Raw genomic sequence first — 25,294 nt, forward strand, 5'->3', positions numbered from 1 at the left:
CTTTCCAAACATGATATAAAAGACACTCACAACTCTAGCCAATTCTTACTAAAGATTGGACTAACACTTACTATACTTCAGCAACTTACCACCACCAAATAAAAACAAATAACCAAAAGGAAAACCACCTTGAAAAAACTAAACCAAAATAAATAAATTTTATAAATTAAAAATTGAATAAAATAAACCCCAACTCAAACAGTAGATAACAATATTGGCAATGGGTGTTGATATTTCATTTCTTATAACCTTAAATGTTACAGTATGTTACTAGAGTGCAACAGAGAGTTGTGATGAACATGTACTAAAGCAATAATCCCTAGTTCACCAAACCGGTCTGCAGTCCCTGGTGCAAGATGCTGGGCATGCTCAATCGGAAAATTAGCTCTAGTCATGAAAAAATAAGCATGGAAAGAAATATCAATATTAAGACTTTGCAATACTTAATTGCTATTTGGAGCTTCAAATTATGGTAACTTTAAGAATCTTGATCAAATCAGAGAGTCTGGTCTGATTGTTGCCTGATTCTTTTGTATTTTGTAAATTTAGAGATTTTCTTTTGTTCCAAGAAATTTGGATGTACAACTATAGATATAATTTGATTTGCTCCTATTTTTCTAGATTGTAATATGCCTAAATAAGAAAGAGAATTTTTTCTTCCTTAATCAACGAATCATATCACATTTTTGGTATGTTAATTGTAGTTATTAGTTTTGGAATTAAAATTGGAATTCAGAAAGTTGAATTCCTCTGCTGCCTTTCATTGAAATACCCAGATTTCGAGAGCTGGGATTCTCTCCAATACAAGAAAGTTCTTACTACTTTTCAGACACACACAATACACATATTCCTCTCCCTTTATACTAAGGCTCAACTATTCTATCATGTTCCCCCATACACGGTACCCCAATCCCCTCTAACTACCTGCTGACCTGTCATTCCTTTTGCCCCTCCTAGCGTACACATAGGTCAAGGGTGGCCTATCATTACCGCCGGCCCAAAGACGCACCTTGTCCTCAAGGTGGAAATCTGGAAATTGCTGCTGAATTGTTCCCAAATCCTCCCAAGTGGCCTCAAACTCCGGTAGATGTAGCCACTTTATCAACACTTGGGGCTGCTGAAACTGAGTTCCCGGTCGCAAATCTAGCATCGATTCAGGTTCAAGAAGCCACTCCAGCTCTTCAGTCGAATTGGAGGGTAAAGGGATGGCTGTTTGGTGCGGACCTAAAGCCGGTCTCAGCATGGAAACATGGAAAACTGGGTGAATCTTCGCTTGAGTTGGCAGTAACAATTTATAGGCTGTCGAACCCACTCTGGCCAGTATCGGAAAGGGTCCAAAAAAGAGTGGTCCCAGCTTCTGATTCTTTCTTTTTGCCAAAGTCTGCTGTCTATATGGTTTAAGCTTCACATAGACATTGTCTCCCACTGCAAATTGAACATCCCTACTCTTTTTATCAGCTTGAAATTTCATCTTCTGTTGGGCACGCTGTAAATTCATCTTTAACAGCTCTAAAATGTCATCACGGTCCTGTAAGTTCTTCTCCACAGCGGAGACAATAGTTTGGTTGCCTACAATCCGTATCACTGGTGGAGGGTCTCGGTGGTATAGAGCCTTAAAAGATGTCATTCCCGCTGCTGAATGGTATGATGTATTGTACCAATACTCCGCCCAAGCCAACCATTTGACCCATTGTGATGGCTGAGAGCTCACAAAACATCTTAAGTATGTCTCCAAACATCTATTAAGTACCTCGGTTTGGCCATCCGTCTGTGGATGATAAGCTGAACTGTATTTGAACTGTATTTCAGCGTTGTCCCTTGCAATTTAAAGAGCTCTTTCCAGAAAAGGTTGAGAAAGACTTTGTCCCTATCTGAAACAATTGACTTCGGAATACCATGTAATTTAACAATCTCTTTAACAAAAATGGCAGCGACTGAAGCGGCTGTATAAGGATGCCGAAGTGGAACAAAGTGGGCATATTTAGACAAACGATCCACCACCACTAGGATAGAATCAAACCCATTGGAGTACGGTAAGCCTTCTATGAAATCCATTGATATATCATCCCAAACTTGGTCCGGAATTGGAAGTGGCTGTAACAATCCAGTTGGAGATTGCGCTAAATACTTGCTTTGCTGACAAGTATGGCATTCAGCAACGAACTTTTGTATGTCACGCCTCATTCCCTGCCAATAAAAATCAGCGGCTACCCGCTGAAATGTGCGGAATGCCCCCGTGTGACCCCCCATATTGCTGCAGTGATATTCTTGTAAAATGAATGGTATAAATGGTGACGAAGATGGGACAACCAGCCGCCCTTTGAACTTCAAACAACCCTTCGAATAAGAGTATCCCAGCCCCCCATTTCCTTGCTGAAGTTGCTGGATAACTTTGGAGAGATGCGGGTCTGTAGCTACATGATTTTTTAAATCTGAAATGGAAATCATATTGGGAATGGACAAGGCATTGCAGTCCCCAACCTGTGGTACCCGCGAGAGAGCATCCGCTGCCTTATTTTGAAGGCCCGGTCTGTATTGAACTTGAAAATCATACCCCAGCAATTTTGTAAGCCACTTTTGATGCTCCGTTGCCACCATTCGCTGCTCAAGTAAGTATCTTAAACTCCGCTGGTCCGTTCGAACAATAAACTGGCGGCCCAATAGATAAGGACGCCACTTTTGTATAGCTAAAACCATGGCCATAAGCTCTCGTTCATACACCGATTTGCAGCGAGCTCTAGGCGATAGTGCCATGCTGAAATAAGCCACTGGCCGTTGTTCCTGCATCAACACCATCCCAAGACCCGTTCCTGAAGCGTTCGTCTCCACTACAAATGGTGCTGCAAAATTCGGTAAGGCCAAAACAGGTACTGCGCACATTGATTTCTTAAGTGCTAAAAATGCTTCTTGAGCCTCTTCATTCCAGCCAAACGAATCCTTCTTTAGTTGGTCCGTTAACGGTCTTGCCAAATGCCCATAGCCTCTTTCAAAATTTCTATAGTATCCTGTGAGCCCCAAGAACCCTCTTAACTCCTTTAGACTTTTAGGTACTGGCCATTGCTCCATTGTTGCTAGTTTTAGTGGGTCTGCTGAAACTCCTTCTGCTGAAACAATGTGACCCAAGTATTCAAGTTGTGACTGCCCAAATAAACACTTCTTTTTATTCGCGTAAAGCTGATGCTGGCTGAGGCGAGTTAAAACCAATTCTAAGTGCTGCAAATGAAGCTCCAAAGATGCGCTGTACACAAGTATATCATCAAAGAAAACTAGGACAAATTTTCTCAAAAACTCACGAAAAACATCGTTCATCAAGGCTTGAAAAGTGGCTCGAGCGTTGGTTAGGCCGAATGGCATAACCAAAAATTCATAGTGTCCTTCATGGGTACAAAAAGCTGTTTTCTCGACGTCTTTTGCTGCCACACGTATTTGGTGATAACCAGATTTGAGGTCCAACTTAGAAAATACCCTCGCCCCATGGAGTTCATCCAAAAGCTCATCAATGACTGGAATGGGGAATTTATCAGTGACTGTCTCGCGGTTTAAAGCTCTGTAATCTACACAAAATCTCCAACTCCCATCCTTCTTTTTCACTAGTAGTACGGGGCTCGAAAAAGGGCTTGTGCTTGGTTGAACTATCCCCGCCTGTAGCATCTCAGTCAACAACTTCTCTATCTCATCTTTTTGTATCTGCGCGTAGTGGTATGGCCGAACTGAAATGGGACCCGACCCCTCCCTCATGGTGATGTGATGCTCGTGGGAACGGTGTGGTGGCAGCCCTTTCGGCATGTCGAAAACAGCTTCATGTTTCTGCAGCAGTTCTTGTATTTCAGCCTCATTTTCCGTCACAATACTCTGGTATTTGTTGTAAGCGCACCACACTGAATCCAGTAACCTTGTCCCTCATGTTGAACTGAGTGAATCAAAGCCTTCAAAGAGATCTGTGACTTGCATAAACTTGGGTCCCCTTGCAATGTAACCCAAGCTCCTCCTATTTCGAATTTCATGACCATTGTGCGCCAATTCACCTGCATATTCCCCAATGTACTCAGCCATTGTATGCCCAAAATTGCATCAGCCCCGCCTAGTTCTAAGGGCAAAAAATCCGTAACCACCCTTAGTGACCCCAAGTCCAGCTCCACGTTCTTGCAAAGTCCTTATGTTCTCACTCGGCCTCCTGTACCCAGCAATACCCCATAGGCTGTTGTCTCCGTGACTGGTAATTTAACTGCTCGAACCAGGTCCTTAGACACAAAATTGTGCGTTGCTCCACTGTCGATGAGCACAGTAACTGGGTGTTCGGCTATGGAGCCCAGTATCTTCATTGTATGAGCTGAAGATGTTCCCACTAATGAGTTAAGGGAGAGCATCGCGAGTTGCTCCTCCTGCAGTGTTTCCTCACCCGATTCTGGGCTAGATCGTGCTGACTCTTGGCTCTCCGACCCTTCAATATCATCTGCAATCAACATCACGTGCAATGATTTTTGTTCACAGACGTGCCCCCTATGGAACTTCTTATCGCAGCGAAAACAGACCCCGCGACGTTTCTTGTCCTGATACTCCTGCTCCGTCATCCGTCGCAGAGGTGGGGGAGTCGTCTGCGTCGTCGACGGCGGCCCTGTGGTGGCCGGCGACTGGTTCGGGTTACTCGGGAGGAACGGCGGGGAAGATCTCGTGTTGGGCGGCTGAGATAAAAATCTGGGCACTGAGATTGGGCCGGTTTGTGCCCTAGCTGGTCCCGTTCGGTGGTGGAGGCCCAACCCAGACAGAAAATGGCCCTCTTCAATCCTTTGGGCTGTCTCCATTATTTGGGCTAGGCCCGAAGGTTGTAAAACGTGTAATGGGCCTCGGATCCCCTCCTTCAGTCCTTTGATGAAGCTCCCTTCTAACACATGCTCTGGTACTCCGACTACTCTGGATGCCAACGCCTCCCATTGAAGCCGATATGCCCTGACCGTGGTATCTTGTTTGACCGAAAGCCATTCCTCCGTCGACGACCCCACGGGAACTGATCGAAACTGCACCATGAGCAGGTGCTTCAACAAAGCCCAAGACGTGATCTGACGCCTGAAGTTCTCCCACTGGAACCATGTAAGTGCGTCCCCGTCCAATCCTATGATGGCTGCTTCCAACATCTCCGCCTCGGTCAATCGATTCAAGAGAAAGAATCGCTCCACACGAAAAACCCAGCCGTCGGGGTTCTCACCAGCGAACAAGGGTAGCTCTAGTCGTGGCGGTCTGAAATCGCGAGGCAGCTGTGAGTCGGGTGGTGCAGAAGGATGCCCCGTCGAAGTCGCTGGGGGTGGGTGCATCGCCGAGGGAGTCCCCGTTGGACGATGAGAGGAGGAGCTGTCGCCGTCGACCGCCTGCTTCTGTCGATCGTCCGGCGCACTGGTTCCCGCCATACCCGTTCGATGAGACGACTGTAGCAACTGCGTAATATGGGTAATTAAGTATTCCACCTTCTTTTCCAACTCTGGGATCCTTTGTGTGTCTGCACGTAATGCTTCCAGTTCCTGCGGGAAGTGTTTGATTTGTGTTCGGATTGCTGAAACTTCCTGCCTCAGTTCGGACTGCACCTCTTCGATCTTCTCCTCCACCATTTCAATTTGCAAATTCGGTTTAGGCCCCATTATCGATCTGATGCTCTGATACCACTTGGTATGTTAATTGTAGTTATTAGTTTTGGAATTAAAATTGGAATTCAGAAAGTTGAATTCCTCTGCTGCCTTTCATTGAAATACCCAGAATTCGAGAGCTGGGATTCTCTCCAATACAAGAAAGTTCTTACTACTTTTCAGACACACACAATACACATATTCCTCTCCCTTTATACTAAGGCTCAACTATTCTATAATGTTCCCCCATACACGGTACCCCAATCCCCTCTAACTACCTGCTGACCTGTCATTCCTTTTGCCTCCTAGCGTACACATAGGTCAAGGGTGGCCTATCAATTTTCTACCCTATTCTAGAGCAAAAAATCTTACCCGAAATCTTCAATCCCTTATTCCATTTTTAGAATTTATGGATTCATACATATCGAGGATCCTGTCATTTGCTCTATCACCTACAACATGAATGGAAACCTGAAAGAACTTCCACTATTGTAATAATTTTTACTAAGGAAATTTAAATAAAACTACAAAAGAACACACCTGTAGCCTATGGTTATCAGCAACTAAAGTCATGTTGAACAACTTTTCATAATCCGCCACTTGTAAACCATAATTTTGAGACTCATCAACATATGGCTACAAAAGTTAAAATGCAATCTTCAATGATGTTATTTGACAGCATGAGATAATTAAAAAGGAAATGCATTATATGACTCAGCAGTTTGGACTTGGGAGTAAGACTGCCTGAGCTCACAAAAATATTGAAGAGAAAAGTGAAAAGAAAAGAGAAAAATGAGTTGTTTGGTATGAAGGAAAAGTGTAGGGAAAATAAAAGTGAGGTGAAAAATATTGAGTAGGACCCACAGATTTTTTCCATTCCAAATTGGAAAGAAAAATGAAGAGATAAGTTTTACACAAACGAATAAAAGATATACTTTCATTTCTATCAGTCTACTTTTCTATCTATGCTACATTTTCTCTCTCCCCTATTTTCTTTCCTAAGTACCAAACGTAATATAAATGTCTATATGTGCAGCGTGCACAAATCTTGTTTTCTTGCCAGTGGGCTCAACAAGATAGAACTGGCGCTCCAGCCCCAAACCGCAAGAGTGATGATAACTAAAGGAAATAATAGGCCATATATGTTGAAATATATTTTTTAAGGTTAATGAATGCCAAACTATAATTGTTCATACCTCATGAAACAAGGCAATATTAGAACCTAAAGATCCATCAGCAAAAGCTTTGACACCACCCAAGTATATCCATTTGCTTATGGTCTTGCCAACTCTGTTAACAACATCCTGAGAGTGAAAATGACAACCTCAGGTTTTTTACTGTCAAAACCATTACAGTCATTGAGGTTTATACATGACAGGAAAAAACATTTACATGATATCCATGTTGTTTCCAGTATTCGAACATTTGTTATCCAAGAAATAGCCTTGCATCACATAGATATTATTTAGTAGCTGATTTGATGAAAGGGAGTTCAGGAAAAAAGATAAAATAACAAATATGGTAAGCAGGGGATCCAAACATTTATTATTTAATGAAGTCAAACTAAAGCACAAACAAGTAAACAAAAACCACATCAGCTATAGCAGCATTGCACAACATACATGTAAACGTGACCACGTCTCTAATGGAAAAAATAAGCAAACTCTGATCCTCATCTTCCTGGAAGAATCCGCCCATTGATAAACATCTGTGTAAATCAATGAAAAAAAAATATTTACTGACTGATAGTTCAAGAGGCACAATCATTGTGCTGAACTGAAAGCAAAGACAATAGAAAACCTGAACTCTAAGGTCAGCTTTGAAAAGTTTAAATTTAATAACGTGATCAATATAAGTATTAGAGAATATATTGAAAACATTATTCCAAACACGAAACACCTAATTAATCCCTCATCATAGCATGATTTAGTCCCAATAGAATTTTTTATTAAAGCTATTTCTTTTTCTCTTATTTTTCTTGATTCAATAAGAAAATTGATAAATATCTATCTTACTTATCAAATAATATACTATCTTACTATTAAGAATATAAATATATTTATATAAAAATCGAGGCCTAAATGAATTTGGCAGATTAAATACTCTTGAAAAAGATGCATGAAACAATTAAGCGGTAAAACAAATTTTTGAAAAGTCTTTAAAATTTCAACCGAGTGTGGTTTAATAAATCTTATCCAGTTAGGACATTAGCTATTTAGGATATCTCAAACTTTCCCAAATCCGTGGATCCGATTCTTTTTTTTTTTCTTTCTTTTAAGTCTATAAATTAGAAACTAATTCAGTGAATAAAAGATATTTGAGAATCGCAAGTGATCTCAGTTTCCATACAATTTAGTCTCTAATGATGTAATGTTCATATGTGTTTGTGTACATGTGTTTTGAGCGTTGACACAATCAAGAAATATTTGGCATAGAAGTGCAAATTGAAAAAAAAACTAATTAAAGTAAAAGACTGAAAAAGCACAACTCTCCAGAAGTTTTTTCTTTTCCATTAAAAAAAAAAGAGAGAGAAAGGAAACCTAAGAAATCTTCCCATGAATGATCCACAGAGGTCCCAGGAAAATATCTCCGAACGTCAACAATAGTTGTAACACCCTTCATCAAGGCAAGACTGCTGGCTCTTTGCAAAGCCTCCCTTCTTTGATCGATAGAAAGCTCCGGAATATACGAGACAATAAGTTTCATTGCAGATCATTCAGCAATCCAGTAGGTACTGCATAACGTTAACAATGAATTTAACAGAAATTATAGCTGCAATGTTTTAAATTAGAACTTATACGTTAAATAATTCTCTGTGCTACCAAACATTTAAAATATAAATTATATATATACACACATCATATATTATTTGTAATTACAGTGTAAAAAAAGTCACAATCCACGTAAAGAAATATCAAACATAACATAATTGAGTGATACTACTAAACACAACATAATTGTGTCTAAATATTGTTATATGAATTCTTTCATGTGAATAGAATTCACGTGATTAAGGATATTTTCAAATATTTATTAAGTAGTTTCCTAGGTTTATGTATCCTTGATATTCTAGTTTAGTTGTTTCCTCATTTGCAGAGTTTTTTTTTTATTAAGAAACTGAGAATATATTAGAATGGAGAAAATGAAAAGGTTACAACATATGATATCTTATCTTATCATCTACTACAAGTAAAAAAGAAACAAAAACAACTTAAACTACACCAAGCATTACCAATCTCTATGTAAATCAGAAAACAAGAACCCTGAAAACTCTTTAGATTTAAACAACCACCCAATATTTTAATATTCTTAGTTAAGATATAGGTATTGAGGTTGAAAGATCAAAGAAAGGGATATTTCTATCACTAAGAAAATAAGTCTTAGATCCAGCCAAATTGCCACCCAATATATGACTCTATTCCAAATCTGATCTTCATCAGCTTCGACTCCTTCGGAGATTCCCTTATTTCTTTCTAACCAAATGACCCACCAAGTAGCCATCACCCCCGCACTCTGTTGACGCGGTTCTTCGCCAACAGGTAATTAAGATAAGGAGAGAAAGGGATTAGTGTTGAAAGTAGAACCGTCACAGATATGAAATCTTAGAGGATGAACTATGTGACTCAAGACACGTTTTTAAGTGGTTCAAAGGTTAAAATCCTTCTACTCCACTAGTCAATATTATTGATCTATTCTGGGTATTTGATTACAAGGTATATATCTCTTTTGAGACTATTTTTTCCAACCCTTATCAACTCCCAGGGTCCCCATATTTATAGGAGAAGGCACCTGGAAGTTGGTAAGGAGGTCATCCCGTGACCTTCTTAGATGTCATATCAACTCTGTGACATTCATGATTAATTCCTAAACCTGACACATAAGTATAGTCAAATCGATAGGTAAGGAGATAATGGGCCGCACGGCCCACCCAGCCGTGGGTATCTGAATACGCACGCTCCTGCTGCGTGTCCGAGAAGTCAGGGAGATATCGGACACGTGATGTCAGATATAGGCACGTTTATCTTGCGTGTGTTGACTTTACAAAGGGTCAGAGGTCCATGGCAGATATAGGCACGAGCTGCTCTCCTAAACCGACCTTCGGCCTTCAGGCTCTTTGCCTCAGTCTTGGGCAACCTTGACGAGTCCTTGAGGATCCCTTGAGCTAATAAGGTACGACCTAGAAAACAGGATCTCCGACCTGGGGAAATCTACGGACTAACCACGATCAGTTCGAGGTTCGACCTACTAATCAGCCCGTGGGAAAACCAGGGCGTACATCTGCCCCCCAAGCTCCTGCTCATGGTATATGACGTCATATATAGGAGACCACAGTAGGGGCTTTTAGACTTCCTCACAACTCTTCATATTCCACTTTTTGTGCAGGCGCCTGATACGTGGAACGCCGTGGGTGGTGACGGTACGTTTTACGAGAACCGCATTTAATGGCCTAGTCTAAGCCCAGCCGTCGTTTCGTATTTCGAGTGGAAGGCCTCGGATCCCTCACTAGGGTCCTCCAAGAGCCTTCTACACGTGATCCTTCACGTATATAAAAAGGGGGTGGCCACCCTACGCACGGACCACCCCTTCATTCCAAATTTCCCAAATCTCTTTCCTTCTTTCCTCTCTAACTTTCAGAAGAACGAAACCCTCTACTCTGTCGCTGCCATTTTCATTGTTCACGAAGCTTAGGCGCATGAGTTTCTCCGAAGCTTTGGAAGCTACTACACCGACCAAGCTCCTACTGACGCGACACTCTTGTCCACCTTCCAGCCATACACTGTAAGTTTCCTGACCCTGTTTACTTTGAAAACATGCTACTGTAGCTTAGGTAAAAAAATTTACTGTAGCCGCATGCAAGGGTTTTCTGGGCTGCGTGGATATGGAGGGTGACAGCCCTTTTTAGGTTAGGACATACTTGTTGTAGGAAATCGCCTTAGAGTATGGGTTTCAGGATGCTTTTTCTGGAACGATTTCTGGGTAGATTATTTGGGGAATTTTGGGTGCAAAAGCGGGTAGCTTAGGGAACACGCCTCATGGGCGGTTTTGCAATTTCTGCCTACTGAAACTTTCCCCCCAAGGCAACTTTTACTCTGAACCTCCTGACACGCGAATTCTGAGTAATCTGGGATCTGTTGGGAGTACGCGCGTGTTCACTGAACTGCGTGGTTCCACCTCCCACGAGCTGGGCTTACCTCAGCTCGTGCAAATAATAATTATTCTTCCTCCTGCTTGGGTCGCCTTTTCTAAAATGTTTTCTTGTGTTCACTAGGCGACCAGATGGCTCCAAAAAAGAACCTCCCAGCAGGAAAAAGGAAAGGCGGTGATGTCAAGCTCGCCGATCCCCCACTTCGGGCCGGCCGTGGAGAAACAGGTCGAGGTGGCCCCCGGCGCATTCTTTGAGGCGGAGAGAATCGTCTCGAAAATAACCGACCAGGCGAAGATTAACAAACTCTTCCTCACCCACAACATTCCACTGGGAAAGCCTCTGTCATTGCCCGACCTGCTGCGGAGGGCGAGCGGAGCTGCACGCCGCTCGACGAATCGTTCGCGGCTTGGAGCGGTGAGCACTTCAAGGCAGGGGCCTTCCTTCCCCTAGATCAGTACTTTGTTGACTTCCTGAACTATGTGGGGTTGGCCCCTTTTCAGATCCCCCCCAACTCCTACCATCTGCTGGCAGGGTTGAGGTACTTATTCAAGAAGCAGGAGTGGGAGGTCCCCACCCCTGCGGATATTTTATACTTCTTTTGCCTAAAAGCCAGCCCGGACCAGCGGGGGCGAGGCCACGGGTTCTACTACTTAACCTGTTTTCCTAATACGGCGGCGGTCATCGAGCTGCCAAGCCATCCAAATGACTTCAAGGACCAGTTCTTTATGTCAACTGGGTTCCGGAACTGTGAGCACCATTACTTCAACCGTCCTCATAAGTGAACCCTGACCTTAGCTCGCCTTTTAAGTGTTATTTTATTTTATCTCCTCCCGTATTCCATTCTAACTCCAGCCAATCTTGCAGCCATCTACGCGAGGACCGAAAAGTCTGTGACCCTCGGGGGTTAATATGACACACTGGCGGGCCTGCCCCCCAGCAAAAAGGACTACCGCATGCTCGTGACGGACGAGACGATGGTGTTCTGCAAACTGATTTTCCCAAATCAGACTTTGAACTTGAAGAGGCCTCGGGGGCCGCCCCCAGCCCGCGACAACAGACCTATCATCGTGGAAGAGGTCGCGGTAGAGGAGGACGAGGCGGCTGAAGTCCCGCTCGTGCGGAATAGAAAGAGGACCTTGGAGGTCGCCCAGGGGATAGACGAGGAGAGGACCCAATCCGGAGCAGCCGCGGGTCCTTCCGGCCAAGGTAACCCTTATTTGCTTAGAAATGTAGATAGGGCCATTGCGGACCCCCGGCTGGTTAGGTTCAATCCTAGGCAGATCGTCCATCGTCATCGAAGGGACCCGGACCTGAACACACTCCTGCTCCATTGTGTTGATCGGCTCGTGCTGGATCACCAAGAGAGCCAGCCTAGGGGTACCGTAGTTGTAGATAACACCCTAGCTTTTAGGTCGATCATTTTTTAGGAGTATGGAACCAACTTACGCACGTGGCCATCACTCCAGAGGGGCATCTATGCTCCGGGGCTTAGGCAGTATGTAGAAGAGTCTAGCCCCGAGTCAGAACCGGACCCAGAACTTGCGCCTGTTCGGGAAATAATCATCTTAGGTTCTTCCAGCTCGGGGGGTAGGGCTCCCTTAGTATTCGTATACTTTTTGCCTTTAACCTTCTGCTTTTATTTCTCCCTGGTTGCTAACTTGTAATAACCATGTTTTTTGTTTTTGCAGAAGAGATGTCTCAGCCCGAGGATAGTCTGCGGGGCATAGACTTCGGGGGGAATCCCCCAGCAGGGCCAAGATTGAAAAGGCTCCGAGGGTCCAAGAGCACGGATGGGGGCTCCACCAAATCTCTGGCAAAGGAGAAGGAAAAAACCCCATCATCCCAGGTCGAGGGGGCAATTCTTCCTGCTGCAGGAGCAGGACACATGCCCCCGCCGCCCCAGCGATCTCCACCAGCCACCCAGGACGTGGGAATAGAGGTCAGGACTCCGGCTGCAGTGGCCCCCGGCGTACGCATCACGGTCGACCCCCAGGCTCTGGAGAAGATCCCAGAAGCCTTCAGGGGGACGGTGTATGTGTCAGCGAGCTACGCCGTCAACCATTTCTATAAGTTCAAAGAGAAGGAACTCCGGGCTATTGAGACACTGAGCCCGGTCCACGTAATAGAATCATCGATGGACATGACCCTAACGGTAAGCTGCCCCATTCTTTTAAGGCTTTACTCCTCACACATTGCCTTATTTTTCCACTTAGCCAATTTGTCTTTCATTTCTCGCAGGGCATCGCAGCCGTACACCGAGGCATCACCAGGGCCAGGGCTCAGCTCGAGGAGATGAGGGCTGAGCGCCAGGCCGCCCTTCAGGAGGCTCAGGCGGCGAAAGATGTGCTGGCGACCTCTAATGGTGCGCTGGCAACCTCAAAGGCCGAGTTAGAAAAGACCCGCTCGAAGATCCGGGAGCTTGAGGCGTCCCTTGCCACCTCGCGAAAAGACCTCGAGGCAGCGAAGACTGAGGCCCAGGCCACTCTTGAAGCCGAATAGGCCACCTCGGAACAGTCCATGCAGGAACTGTTCTATCGTTGCTGGGCCCACAACCCGGAAGCTGACTTCTCTTTCATGCCGCCGAGTCTCTGGGCGAGCTTGCTGGTGAAGTTCCAAGCCCGCTTTGACAAAGAGGTACCGCCCTCGGAGACTGAGGAAGCCTCTGGTGCGGCGGATCAGGACGAGACCGCGACCTCCAAGGGGCCGACTGACGGGGCTTAGGGCGTTTTTTCTTCTCTTTATTTTGAAGTATTTTATGTAATTTTTAACACGAGGTATTTTTTCCTCGAGACAATTTGCCTTGCAATTTTTCCTTGCAATTTTAACTTGTGTATTTCTTCATGCTTTCGGCTATAATACACATATTTTGTTGTTTGATAAACTTAGTTCATGTTAACCGTTATTTATATCTCGAGCCCTTTAAGAAGAACCACGATCAATAAATTTAAGTTAACTTCTAAGTTTTATGACCCGGTTAAAACCAGGAGCTTATTTTGAAAACTTAGTTCGCGTCAACTTTTTATCCATATCTTGTGCTCTTTAAGAAGAAACACGATCAATAAATTTAAGTTAACTTCTAAGTTTTATGACCCGGTTAAAACCAGGATAGGACTTAGTTCGCGTTAACCCTTATACATCAATAAGAATCAACACCTAAGTCGTTAAGGAGACCTGGTTATATCCAGGTACCATATGCCCCCCAAGTAACTGGGAAAGGGTCTTTCGTGGTTACTTTAAGATTACACTTGCAAATATAAAGAAAAACTTGATTTTTATTAATACATAAAAAGTGGCCTTCTAGGCCTTACAAGTGGATCATTGATAATATTTCTTCAAGTGGATGGCGTTCCAAGTACGTGGGACTACCCCTCCATCCAGTCGAGCTAACTTATAAGTTCCTTCCTTGATGACTTCAATGACCTTGTACGGTCCTTCCCAGCTCGGTCCCAAGACTCCATCTTTGGGATCTTTCTCGGCTAGGAAAACTCTCCTTAGGACCAAGTCGCCAACGCTAAAGGTACGTTTTTTGACTTTAGTGTTGAAGTAGCGAGTGATCTTCTGCTGATAATGGGCGAGCTGGAGCTGTGAATCCTCTCGCCTTTCATCGATAAGGTCTAGGGAATGGCATAGGAGCTCGTGGTTCCTATCTTGGTCATAAGACTGGGTTCTATGCGACAGAACTTTAACTTCCACGGGGAGGACTGCTTCACTCCCAAAGGTTAGGGAGAAAGGAGTGTGACCCGTAGGAGTCCGATGCGAGGTCCGGTATGCCTAAAGGACCTGGGGGAGCTGTTTTGGCCAGACCCCCTTTGCCTCGTCTAGCCTCTTCTTGAGGCTGGCCTTTAGAGTCTTATTGATAGCCTCGACCTGTCCGTTTGCTTGAGGATAGGCCACAGAGGAGAAGCTTTTCACAATTCCGTGTCTTTCGCAAAACTCGGTGAACAGGTCGCTGTCGAACTGAGTGCCGTTGTCGGAGACAATTTTCTTCGGCAGGCCGAACCGACAGATGATGCTTTTAACCACAAAGTCAAGTACCTTTTTCGATGTTATTGTTGCCAACGGCTCTGCCTCAGCCCACTTAGTAAAATAGTCGATGGCTACCACGGCGTAACGGACCCCGCCCTTTCCGGTAGGCAGGGCGCCCACTAAATCTATCCCCCAAACGGCAAATGGCCAAGGGGCCGAGATCATTTTCAGTTTGACTGGAGGAGCTCGGGCAACCGCAGCGAAACGCTGGCACTTGTCGCACTTTTTCACAGACGAGATCGAGTCTCTTGACAGAGTCGGCCAGTAATAACCTTGCCTGAGAACCTTTAAGGCCAGGCTTTGCCCCCCAGCATGGTCTCCACAGAATCCTTCGTGAATTTCCTGCAGGATGGCCTGTGCGTCACTTGGATGAACGCACCGGAGGAGAGGTAAAGAATGTCCACGTCGGTACAACACACCATCGACCAGTGTATACCTCGGAGCTTGATACAAGACTCGCCGTGCATCGTTACGCTCTTCAGGCAGCCTGCCCTCGACGAGATACTCAAGAATGGGGGTCATCCAGGTCGGCCTGGCATCAATCATTTCGACCTCTGCCCGATCTCCTTCTATGCTTGGTTTTTTCAAGAATTCTATTGGCACCAACCCTAGGGTTTCTGTCTCTCCCGAGGTGGCTAGTTTGGCGAGAGCATCTGCGTTGGTGTTCTGCTCCTGAGGTATCTGTTCGATCGATCCTCTCTCGAACTCGGACAGCTCAGTTTTTACCTTTGCCAAATAGGCGGCCATCTTGGGTCCCCGCGCCTGGTATTCGCCCAGAATCTGGTTTACCACGAGCTGGGAGTCGCTGAAGCACTGGACGGAGCTCTCCTTTAACTCCTGAGCTACCCTCAGCCCAGCTAACAAAGCTTCGTACTCTGCCTCGTTGTTGGACGCCTTGAACCCGAACCTTAGCGCTGAGTGGAACCTATGTCCCTCGGGAGATATTAGAATGATTCCGGCCTCCGAGCCGTTCTCGTTAGATGAACCATCAACGAAGATCTTCCACGACGAACACGGTGAGGTGACTTGAAGAAGACCTTCTGATGGATCCTCCTGGAATCCGGTGCACTCCGCCACGAAGTCAGCCAACGCCTGACTTTTTATGGTAGTTCGTGGAGTATAGAAAATCTCGAACTGACTGAGTTCGACTGCCCACATTAACAGACGTCCCGATGTTTCAGGTTTTTGCAGGACCTGCCTTAGAGGCTGATCGATCATGACGTGAACTGAATGGGATTGGAAGTACGACCTGAGCTTCCGCGAGGCCGTGATTAGGCAAAACGCCAATTTTTCCATCAGTGGGTACCGTGATTCTGCTCTGAGGAGTCTCTTGCTGATGTAGTAGACTGGCTTTTGAACTTGGTCCTCTTCTCGTACCAGCACGGCGCTAGCTGCATCCTCAGTGACGGCCATGTAGAGGAAAAGAGGCTCTCCTGCCCTGGGCTTGGACAGCACAGGCGGTTCAGCCAGATGCGCCATCAGATCGAGGAATGCGCTTTCGCACTCTACTGTCCAGTTAAACTTCTTGTTTCCCCGGAGCAGGTTGTAGAAGGGCAAACACTTGTCGGTTGACTTGGAAATGAACCGGTTAAGTGCAGCCACTCTTCCTGTGAGGCCTTGGACATCTTTCCGCGACCTGGGGGAAGGAAGCTCAAGTAGTGACCTGATTTTGTCGGGTATTGACTATGAACCCCAGGAATTTCCCCGATGCGACACCGAACGTGCATTTATGAGGATTGAGCCTCATGCCGTATTCCCGTAGTATCTTAAAACATTCTTCCAGGTAGGAAACATGGTTGTCGGCAGTCTTTGACTTGACGACCATGTCATCAACATACACTTCCATGTTCTTTCCGATCTGGTCCGCAAACATTCTGTTTACTAGCCTCTGGTAAGTAGCCCCGGCATTCTTCAGGCCAAACGGCATGACCTTGTAGCAATAGACATTCGTTGGGGTCATGAAGCTGGTATGCTCCTGGTCTGCCGGATTCATCGCGATCTGGTTGTAGCCTGAGTACATGTCCATGAAGGACATGAGCTCGTGCCCCGCTGTAGCATCCACCAGCTGATCGATCCTAGGCAATGGAAAGCAATCCTTGGGGCAGGCTTTATTCAGGTCGGAGAAGTCAATGCAGATCCGCCATTTCCCGTTGGGCTTTGGAACTAGCACGGGTTTGGCGACCCAAATTAGAAATTTGGCTTCGCGGATAAAACCGAACTTTTTGAGCCGAGCCACTTCCTCTTCTAGGGCTTTAGCTTGGGTTGATCCTAAACGCCTTTGCTTTTGAGACTTGGCAGGAACGCTTTTATCCAGATGGAGCGTGTGTATGATGACGCTCGGTCTGATCCCCACCATGTCCTCGTGAGACCATGCGAACACGTCCAAGCTATTCTTCAGAAACGTAATCAGCTCCGCCTTTCTCTTGTCACAGAGGTTCTTCCCGAGCTTAACCGTCCGTGATGGATTTTCTTTATCAATGCTCACCTCCTTGAGCTCCTCAATAGCCTGGAGCTCGAATCTGTCCTCGCCTACTCGGGGGTCAATGTCCTCATTCAAGGCGATCTTTTCCTCTTCGGGATTCTGAGGTTTTTCAATCTCAGGAGCCGCCAGGGGTCCCTGAGATTCCTCCTCGCCCTGAATGGCCATTGCCAGCTGCTCGGGTTTAGACTTTCCTTTCATGGAAATGCTGTAGCATTCCCTGGCAGTGAGCTGATCGCCCTTGATGGTGCAGATTCCTGTTGAAGTAGGGAACTTCATGGCGAGGTGTCGAATGGAAGTGATGGCTTCGAAAGCTATGAGCATAGGTCGGCCCAAAATGGCGTTGTAGGCAGCGGAGCAGTCAATGACTACGAACTCAAGTGGCTTGGAGACTGTCCGAGACTCTTCTCCTAGGGTGATCACCAGCTCGATCGTCCCTATCGCTGCCGATCCTTCTCCCGAAAAACCATACAGCATCATGGAGGTCGCCTTTAGCTCGGCGATGGTCAGACCCATCTTTTCTAAGGTGGATCGGAACAGGAGGTTCACCGAGCTTCTGTTGTCCACCAACACTCTCCTCACTCTCCGGTTGGCGAGCTGGACTGCTACGACCAAGGGATCATTATGGGGGAATTGGACATGGCCTGCATCTTCCTCCGTAAAAGTAATCGGTTGCTTCTCTAGCCGCTGCTGTTTCGACTGACGCTGCTCCGGGACGAACTCCGCTCCGTTGTGGGCCTTTAATTCATTCACATACCTCTTCTGGACGCCTCTGCTCGTGCCAGCCATGTGCGATCCTCCAGAGATGGTGGATATCTCTCCTTCGACCACGGGAGGAGGGACGTCCTGATCTACTCGAGGCCCGGGCTGACTGGCTGGGACTTCTGGAGCAGGTCGACTCGCTGGGACCCTGTTTCGTGAGTACTGCGCCAAGGGTCCTGCTCGGATGAGAGTCTCGATTTCATCTTTTAGATGCCTGCAATCGTCGGTATTGTGGCCGACGTCGTTATGGAAACGGCAGAATTTGGAAGTATCTCTCTTTCCCATGTGGTGTTTCAATGGCTCCGGCCTCTTCTAGGGGACCCGAGCAGAGTTGGCCAGGAAGATACTCTCCCTGGACTGGGTAAGCTCGATATATGTTGTGAACACGGGCTTGAATTTATCCGTAGACTTATTCTTCTTCTGACCGTGCTGGCTGTTTTCACCATTTCCCTTTCTTTTGCCACCCCCGGGCTGGTTGTTCTGTGCGACCTCGGGGATCACCACCACGATCTCTGTCCCCGCTCCAGCGGGCTTCTCGGAAACCTGGCTGGTCCCCGCGGCTGAAGCTTCAGCATCTTCTAAGTTTATCCATTCTTGGGCTCTGTTAAGGAATTCGTTAACCGAGCTGACACCTTTCCTTTGGATATCTTTCCACAGGTCTCCCCCGACCAGGATTCCGGTTCTCATGGCCATGAGCTTGGAGCTATCGTCAGCGCCCCTGGCTCGAGCAGCGACATTCGCGAATCTGCTCAAGTAGGCCTTCAGCGTCACACCGGGCTTCTGTCTCACGTTAGCTAGGGAGTCGGCTTGGACTCGGGCGGCCTGGGAGGCGCGGAACGCCCTTTTGAAATCAGCTGAAAAGGTATTCCAGGAGCTGATTGACTGCCTTTTACCTGCTTGAACCACTGCCTGGCAGGTCCAGTTAGTGTTGAAGGAAAGATCAAGCAACGCAGCTCCGGGCCAATGTTATGGGCCATCATTAGGGTGTTGAACATCCCTAAATGGTCTGACGGGTCTCCGTCCCCATTGAACTTTGACAAGTGAGGCATACGGAAGCCAGATGGTTATGCCGTCGCTGCTATGTTGGGGGCGAAGAGTTCCATTTCGTCACCCGAATCATACTCGTCTTTTTCTTTTTCTGATAGGAGCTTTCTCATCAGTTCCTCCATCTGAGTTAGGCACTCGAGGGTTTGGTTCTAAGATCCTGGGTTATTCCGGGGCTGTTCAACAGCTCCGGACCCATTGTACATATTAGGTGGGTTGTTGCCCCTCCTATCTTGAGATAGGTTATATGGGACATTCCCTCCGTTACGTACTTCAGATCGGACTCCTGCCAAGCGGGCCGGGCTACCACCTCTAGCTCGATCCCCTCTATGAGAGTTGAGACGATCTCGAAGGTCGCCTCCCTGGGTGGTCTGGTGACTTTGCACTGAACTCAGTCGCTGACGCAAGTCTCCTCCGGAGAGATCACTCTGGCGGCTGCCGGTCCAATGACTCCTGCTGGACAGGCTTGGAGTGCGTCTTTGGTGGTGAGGACCTGAGCTTTCTTCAGGTGCCCTGCTACGCCGGGAAGGTCCCGCTGATGGTGGGTTTCTCCTACTACTCCCGTAAGCTGGGATGTCTCGGACGGGCTGTGGAGACGGATATCTGATTGGAGAAGGAGGATGCCTGACTGGGGAGGCAATCCTAGTTGCGTCTGGACGGATCAAATTTGGTGGGGGCCTTTCGGCCCTGCCAGCTTGCTGGTCCCGCTCTGGGCGAGCAGGACGAGGCGCAGGACGGTCTCCTGGGACGGGCTGACGTCGCTGGCCCTCCCCGGATCTCCTTCGGGAATTTCCTTAAGCTCTCCTGGGCATTCTCGAGGAAGGTTGAGAACTAGGAGTTGACGTCCTGACCGAACGGCTGTATTGCTGTTGTCCGGTTCCAGGCATTTCCCTGAAGTTTGCCTCTTGATGGTGCGATGAAGGGGTGGATTTGGCTGCAGGAAGTCTATCCAAACGGCTATGCCTGGGCCGATTACCCTAGTGAGACTTAGAAACCTCACCTTGCCTCTCTCCAACGTTAACGTTGGTTGTGAGAGGGGGTAGTCGGGCCAGAATATCCTGGATTTGTCGACCAGCTGCTGCTAACTGGCTCCTCAGTTGAGCATTCTCCATTTCCACCGCAGTATAATAACACGGGTTCGGATTAGGCGGCCGGGGCGCTGAGCTACCAGTATCGTCCTGGGCCGCCGGCTGCTTTCCTGGCCTCTGTTGGACTTCAGGAATCTATTCATCAGGGATGGCAATATGGTGGGCCTCCTGCCCATCCGACTGCTCTATTTCATTTCCATGCCTGGATCGGATGGTCACCATAGTTGGATGTTTGTGGCAGCACTAATTGAACTTGCTCTCAATGAAAGCACCAAACTGTTGACGCGGTTCTTCGCCAACAGGTAATTAAGATAAGGAGAGAAAGGGATTAGTGCTGAAAGTAGAACCGTCACAGATATGAAATCTTAGAGGATGAACTATGTGACTCAAGACACGTTTTTAAGTGGTTCAAAGGTTAAAATCCTTCTACTCCACTAGTCAATATTATTGATCTATTCTGGGTATTTGATTACAAGGTATATATCTCTTTTGAGACTATTTTTTCCAACCCTTATCAACTCCCAGGGTCCCCATATTTAGAGGAGAAGGCACCTGGAAGTTGGTAAGGAGGTCATCCCGTGACCTTCTTAGATGTCATATCAACTCTGTGACATTCATGATTAATTCCTAAACCTCACACATAAGTATGGTCAAATCGATAGGTAAGGAGATAATGGGCCGCACGGCACAACCCAGCCGTGGGTATCTGAATACGCACGTTCCTGCTGCGTGTCCGAGAAGTCAGGGAGATATCGGACACGTGATGTCAGATATAGGCACGTTTATCTTGCGTGTGTTGACTTTACAAAGGGTCAGAGGTCCATGGTAGATATAGGCACGAGCTGCTCTCCTGAACCGACCTTCGGCCTTCAGGCTCTTTGCCTCAGTCTTGGGCAACCTTGACGAGTCCTTGAGGATCCCTTGAGCTAATAAGGTACGACCTGGAAAACAGGATCTCCGACCTGGGGAAATCTACGGACTAACCACGATCAGTTCGAGGTTCGACCTGCTAATCAGCCCGTGGGAAAACTAGGGCGTACACACTCCATAATAACTTTTTAGCTTTGTACCAATACAATGGTAGCTTTATACATACAATGGTAATTAAGAAGATCATTGTATCTACTGTACCTAGCGTTTGTTTATGTCCATTTCCTCTTTCCTTGTATATAATGGGGATTGTTTTCCTCTATCTATATATCTCATCTCTTTACATAACCCTGCTCTCTTCTCCTTGTTTTATCTAAGGTAAGGGTTTGCATGGTTGCAAACAACTAATAGCAATACTACCTTTGACCTTCAACAATGATAAAATCTTACACTTTTCTTTATAACCAAATAAAAATAGTTCGAGTAATTTGTTTGTCGAATTGCAAATTGGCTTTTTTATATAGGAAACAAAAAGGCACATTGATAGAGATGACGGGTTCTCATCTAGATTTACAACCCAGGATGCCAAAACGACGTACTACATACTAAACAAGGAATTGCAAAGTGACTTTCTAGCTTCAGAGCAATTGGATTAAGGAGCAAAATTTAGTTTGGTTGTACAAAAAAGTTGCATAGATCATTTTGTGGGGGATTTTCAGTAGGACATTGTTACAAAGAGGATTTTGTATGTAGTTTCTTAGGAGAAGAAAAGAGAGAATTTTTAAGATATGTATGAAGTTAAATGTTACCTCCAGACGCAGTTCTCATAATGGTTTCGCCATCTGGATCTTTTGATGAATTATCAATCCCAACAAACTTTAGTGCTACTAAATTTGCCAAGCCCATATAACCATCAGTTCTTGGTAACCAAACCTGCACATTCAGATATATTATTAGAAAATAGTATGCTAGTTTAAATAATATTAGAGCCCAGAATATCTCTTATCTAAAAAAAGAAATCTATAATATGATGGCATACAGGATTATTTGGAGTAATATCATCATGAGATCATAAGTCACCCAAAATCCAGGTACCTGGTTTTCTATCTGAAATGTTATTCCTGAAATCATAAGTACTTCACTAGTTAAAAATTCAGTCGTTAGAATGAATCCTCAATAATCCTCCAAATCATTAAAATTTTAAGACTAGATTGATCAACAAAAAGCTTGAAGACGAGTTGACTACTATCTAAAATAACATAAATTATAATTAAATAGAATAAAAGAATTTATTTTTCAGTTTTTAGTACTAAACAGTAAACGTTATGAATCATTGATGCTAAAAGCACTACATTCTTTTTCCACTACTTCCAATGAATAGAAAGCAGTTAGATTTCTAACCTATTCTATTACTTTAGATCTTTTTAAGCAAATAAAATATTAACATCAAGAAAAAATATAGACACACTTTGCATACTTCACATACTGCATAAGAAATTGAATTTTCAAATACAAACGCCATTCTATTGTACAAACTTTCAATCCAAAAAGCAACAAGTAACCAATAAAATTGAATTGAACTTACTTTCTGCTGCTTCTGCAATTATTCTCACAAACTCATCCTTTTTATTTATGCCTCAGAATTGCAATCGCATCAACTGTATCAATAACAGTGTATGTGGTAAAACCAAATATTAATTTTCACATTACAACATTAAGCAATTTATCAAAATCACATATTAAAATTGTAATAATGTGTAAAATTGTAGCTTTATAACAACAATCCAGACAACCAACCATTATTCAGGCAGTCTAGAATCTCAAATACACTTATTTTATTGCTTCCAAAACTATCTCTTAACTAAGTAAACAACCAATGAATCTAACACCCAAACTAACACAGAATGGAACGAATTCGTAAACTCTCACCAAATTTTTCTGAAAATAATTATAAATAAAAATTAGTAGTTGTAAAAGATTCTTAGCTAAAAAATAATCAAGTTAGATTTCTCTCCATCTGAATAAGAATTAGTTTATGACAAACAATATCAAGTGTAATTTTACAGGGAAAATACAGTAATTGTAGAAAGGTACATAAATTACAGTAAAATAACTCAAAATAGAAGGAATAATGTGCGTGTATATATGCACAGTGTTTGGAACAAAATTCAATTAAAATAGAGGTTGAGCAAAGCTAACCTGTATTCCACCTTAAATTAAGTGCACATGGGAATCAATAAATCCAAGCACCACCATCATCAGCAATCATTCATGACCATGAAATCACCCAATTTGAGTCATTTGCAAAAATGACTTCGATGAAAAAGTTATATCTGCAAAAAAAAATTTCAAATAAAAGTGATTCTCTTTCTGTTCCTATAACATATATATGGGTCTGTGCAGCATTTCCATAATAAATTAATGGAATTACACTAAGCGTCCATAAAAGATCATCACAATCCCTCAATTACACTCAAAATCAAAATCAAAATCAATGAGGTTGTTTTTGGTAAATTAAAAAACCAACCTTGCAGCAGCAACGACTGAGTCAATGTTGGGGAAAACGCCAGCTTTAGATTCTTTAAGAGAGCGATCAATTCGAAGCCAGAGTCGAGGATGAAATGTCAAAATATAACCGAGAAAAGCAACTTAAAAGGCATCATACTCTGGCATACAAAACAAAAAATTAAGCTGGATTTCTACGAGCGAGGCATATCTCAATTGGGTAAAAAAAATTAACCAAAAGAGAAAAAGAATTAAGGAATTGCATTATAAAAAAATGGCAGAAATTGAATGGGAAAGAAAGAACCTTTTGTTTGGGTCCAAGTGGGGAGGCATTAATGTACGAAACAGACCAATCATAGTAGACATAGGGATCACCAGCCAAACCAAAACTTAACGAACCCAGAAGGAGAATCAAGTAGAACAAGAAGAAGCAAGGATAGGGCAGAGCTGAGGGCATTGGAACCCCCAAAGTCTCAGTCACAGCTTCCCTTTTAGCCTTACCCATGTGGGTTTTCTTTATCTTTTTCTAGAAAGAGAATTCAAGCTTCAGATAACTCTATCAAAGCTCAAAAAAGAGTGACAAAGAGAGAGAAAAAGGGGTTACTTAGCTTTGTTTGCTGCAACGAGTGGTGACATGGAAATAGCAGAGCTGTAGCAGAAGCAAACTTTGGTAGTAGAGAGAGAAAGAGAGATTTAATAGACTGATGTAGGCACATGTGGGAGTGAGTTGAGGCGAGTTTGACTTCGGAGACACCGTAGCCGAAGAAGAAAACGGGGGAGTTCGAACAATGTAATTAAAAAGGAATTAGCTAGGAAAAAAATAGAACTTTTACAAGTTAAAGGCGGGCTCCCAAAATAAATTACCGCCATTTTTTACTTTTACCACATATATATATAAGTATATCATAATACTTTTTCAGTAGTATTATATTCTTATGTTATGAAAAGGGATATTCGGTGTAGTGAGGGTGTTTGACTAGGGCGATTGGCTAGAGCCCTTTTCTCCTTACGATCATTGACAGTGCAACCATGTACCGATCATTTGGCTTCATGTGATGGGAGAAGTAGGCCGGTTCTTGGGAGACTCTCATCTTCTTAAGTGTTGGAAGAGTGGCGAGGGCCACTCCTCATGGCGATTGGTGTTGACTGTTGTGCTTTTCCACTTTATCTTGAAACGTCATCACTACATGTAGAAGTGTTGAATTTTGGGTATAACATTTGTCGCTAAAGTTAGGCTCCATGTAAGCGTGGGGTTGACTTACGTAGGCGAGGGGCAGTTCCCTTGATGTAGTCTGTCACTTTGTCACCGAGTGGAAGAGATGAAGTTGAAGCTCTTCCAAAAGACTAATGAGAAAGATTGCCCTCATCATCGGGACCTTATCCTTTTTCGTCTATGGTGGGGAATTTCCGGGATGGCGGGCGTGCACTTCAAGCGTGATCAAATTCTCCAACAGATCGTTGGAGTTGGATGATCTCCTCCCTCTTTGATTCCCTTGATGGGCAACCCGTCCGTGGTTTCCCAAGGTACTCCTTCGGTTGGGAGTCAATGAGCGGCGATGGGCTTGTCTATTGCCCGACTCACTGGCCATTTGTTCAACGGTCACCCCAAAAGGACCTTTACACCCAATAGTCCCCCACCAGTGCTCTCGACCTCTTTGGGCCACCTACCCCATTCCTTGGTCTCTCAAGGCACCAACTTCTGGCTTTGCATGCTCAGACCTGATTGGTCTTCACAACAACAGACAAGTTGTGGCCTAGA

General features: G+C 44.8%; 1 long non-coding RNA gene and 1 pseudogene across 1 annotated transcript; both read right to left on the reverse strand.

Moving 5' to 3' along the window:
- Positions 1-257: 257 nt before the first annotated feature.
- LOC133779353 (protein LONG AFTER FAR-RED 3-like) lies at positions 258-22,096 on the reverse strand (annotated as a pseudogene).
- A 1,180-nt stretch (positions 22,097-23,276) lies between these two features.
- LOC133780533 (uncharacterized) lies at positions 23,277-24,325 on the reverse strand. Its single transcript, XR_009869395.1, has 3 exons — positions 23,840-24,325; positions 23,558-23,696; positions 23,277-23,363 (listed from the first exon to the last, which is right to left on the reverse strand). It is a non-coding gene; the product is annotated as an uncharacterized LOC133780533 (long non-coding RNA).
- Positions 24,326-25,294: the final 969 nt, after the last annotated feature.

The sequence above is a fragment of the Humulus lupulus genome, chromosome 5 (assembly GCF_963169125.1).
Source record: "Humulus lupulus chromosome 5, drHumLupu1.1, whole genome shotgun sequence".
Classification (NCBI taxonomy): domain Eukaryota; kingdom Viridiplantae; phylum Streptophyta; class Magnoliopsida; order Rosales; family Cannabaceae; genus Humulus; species Humulus lupulus.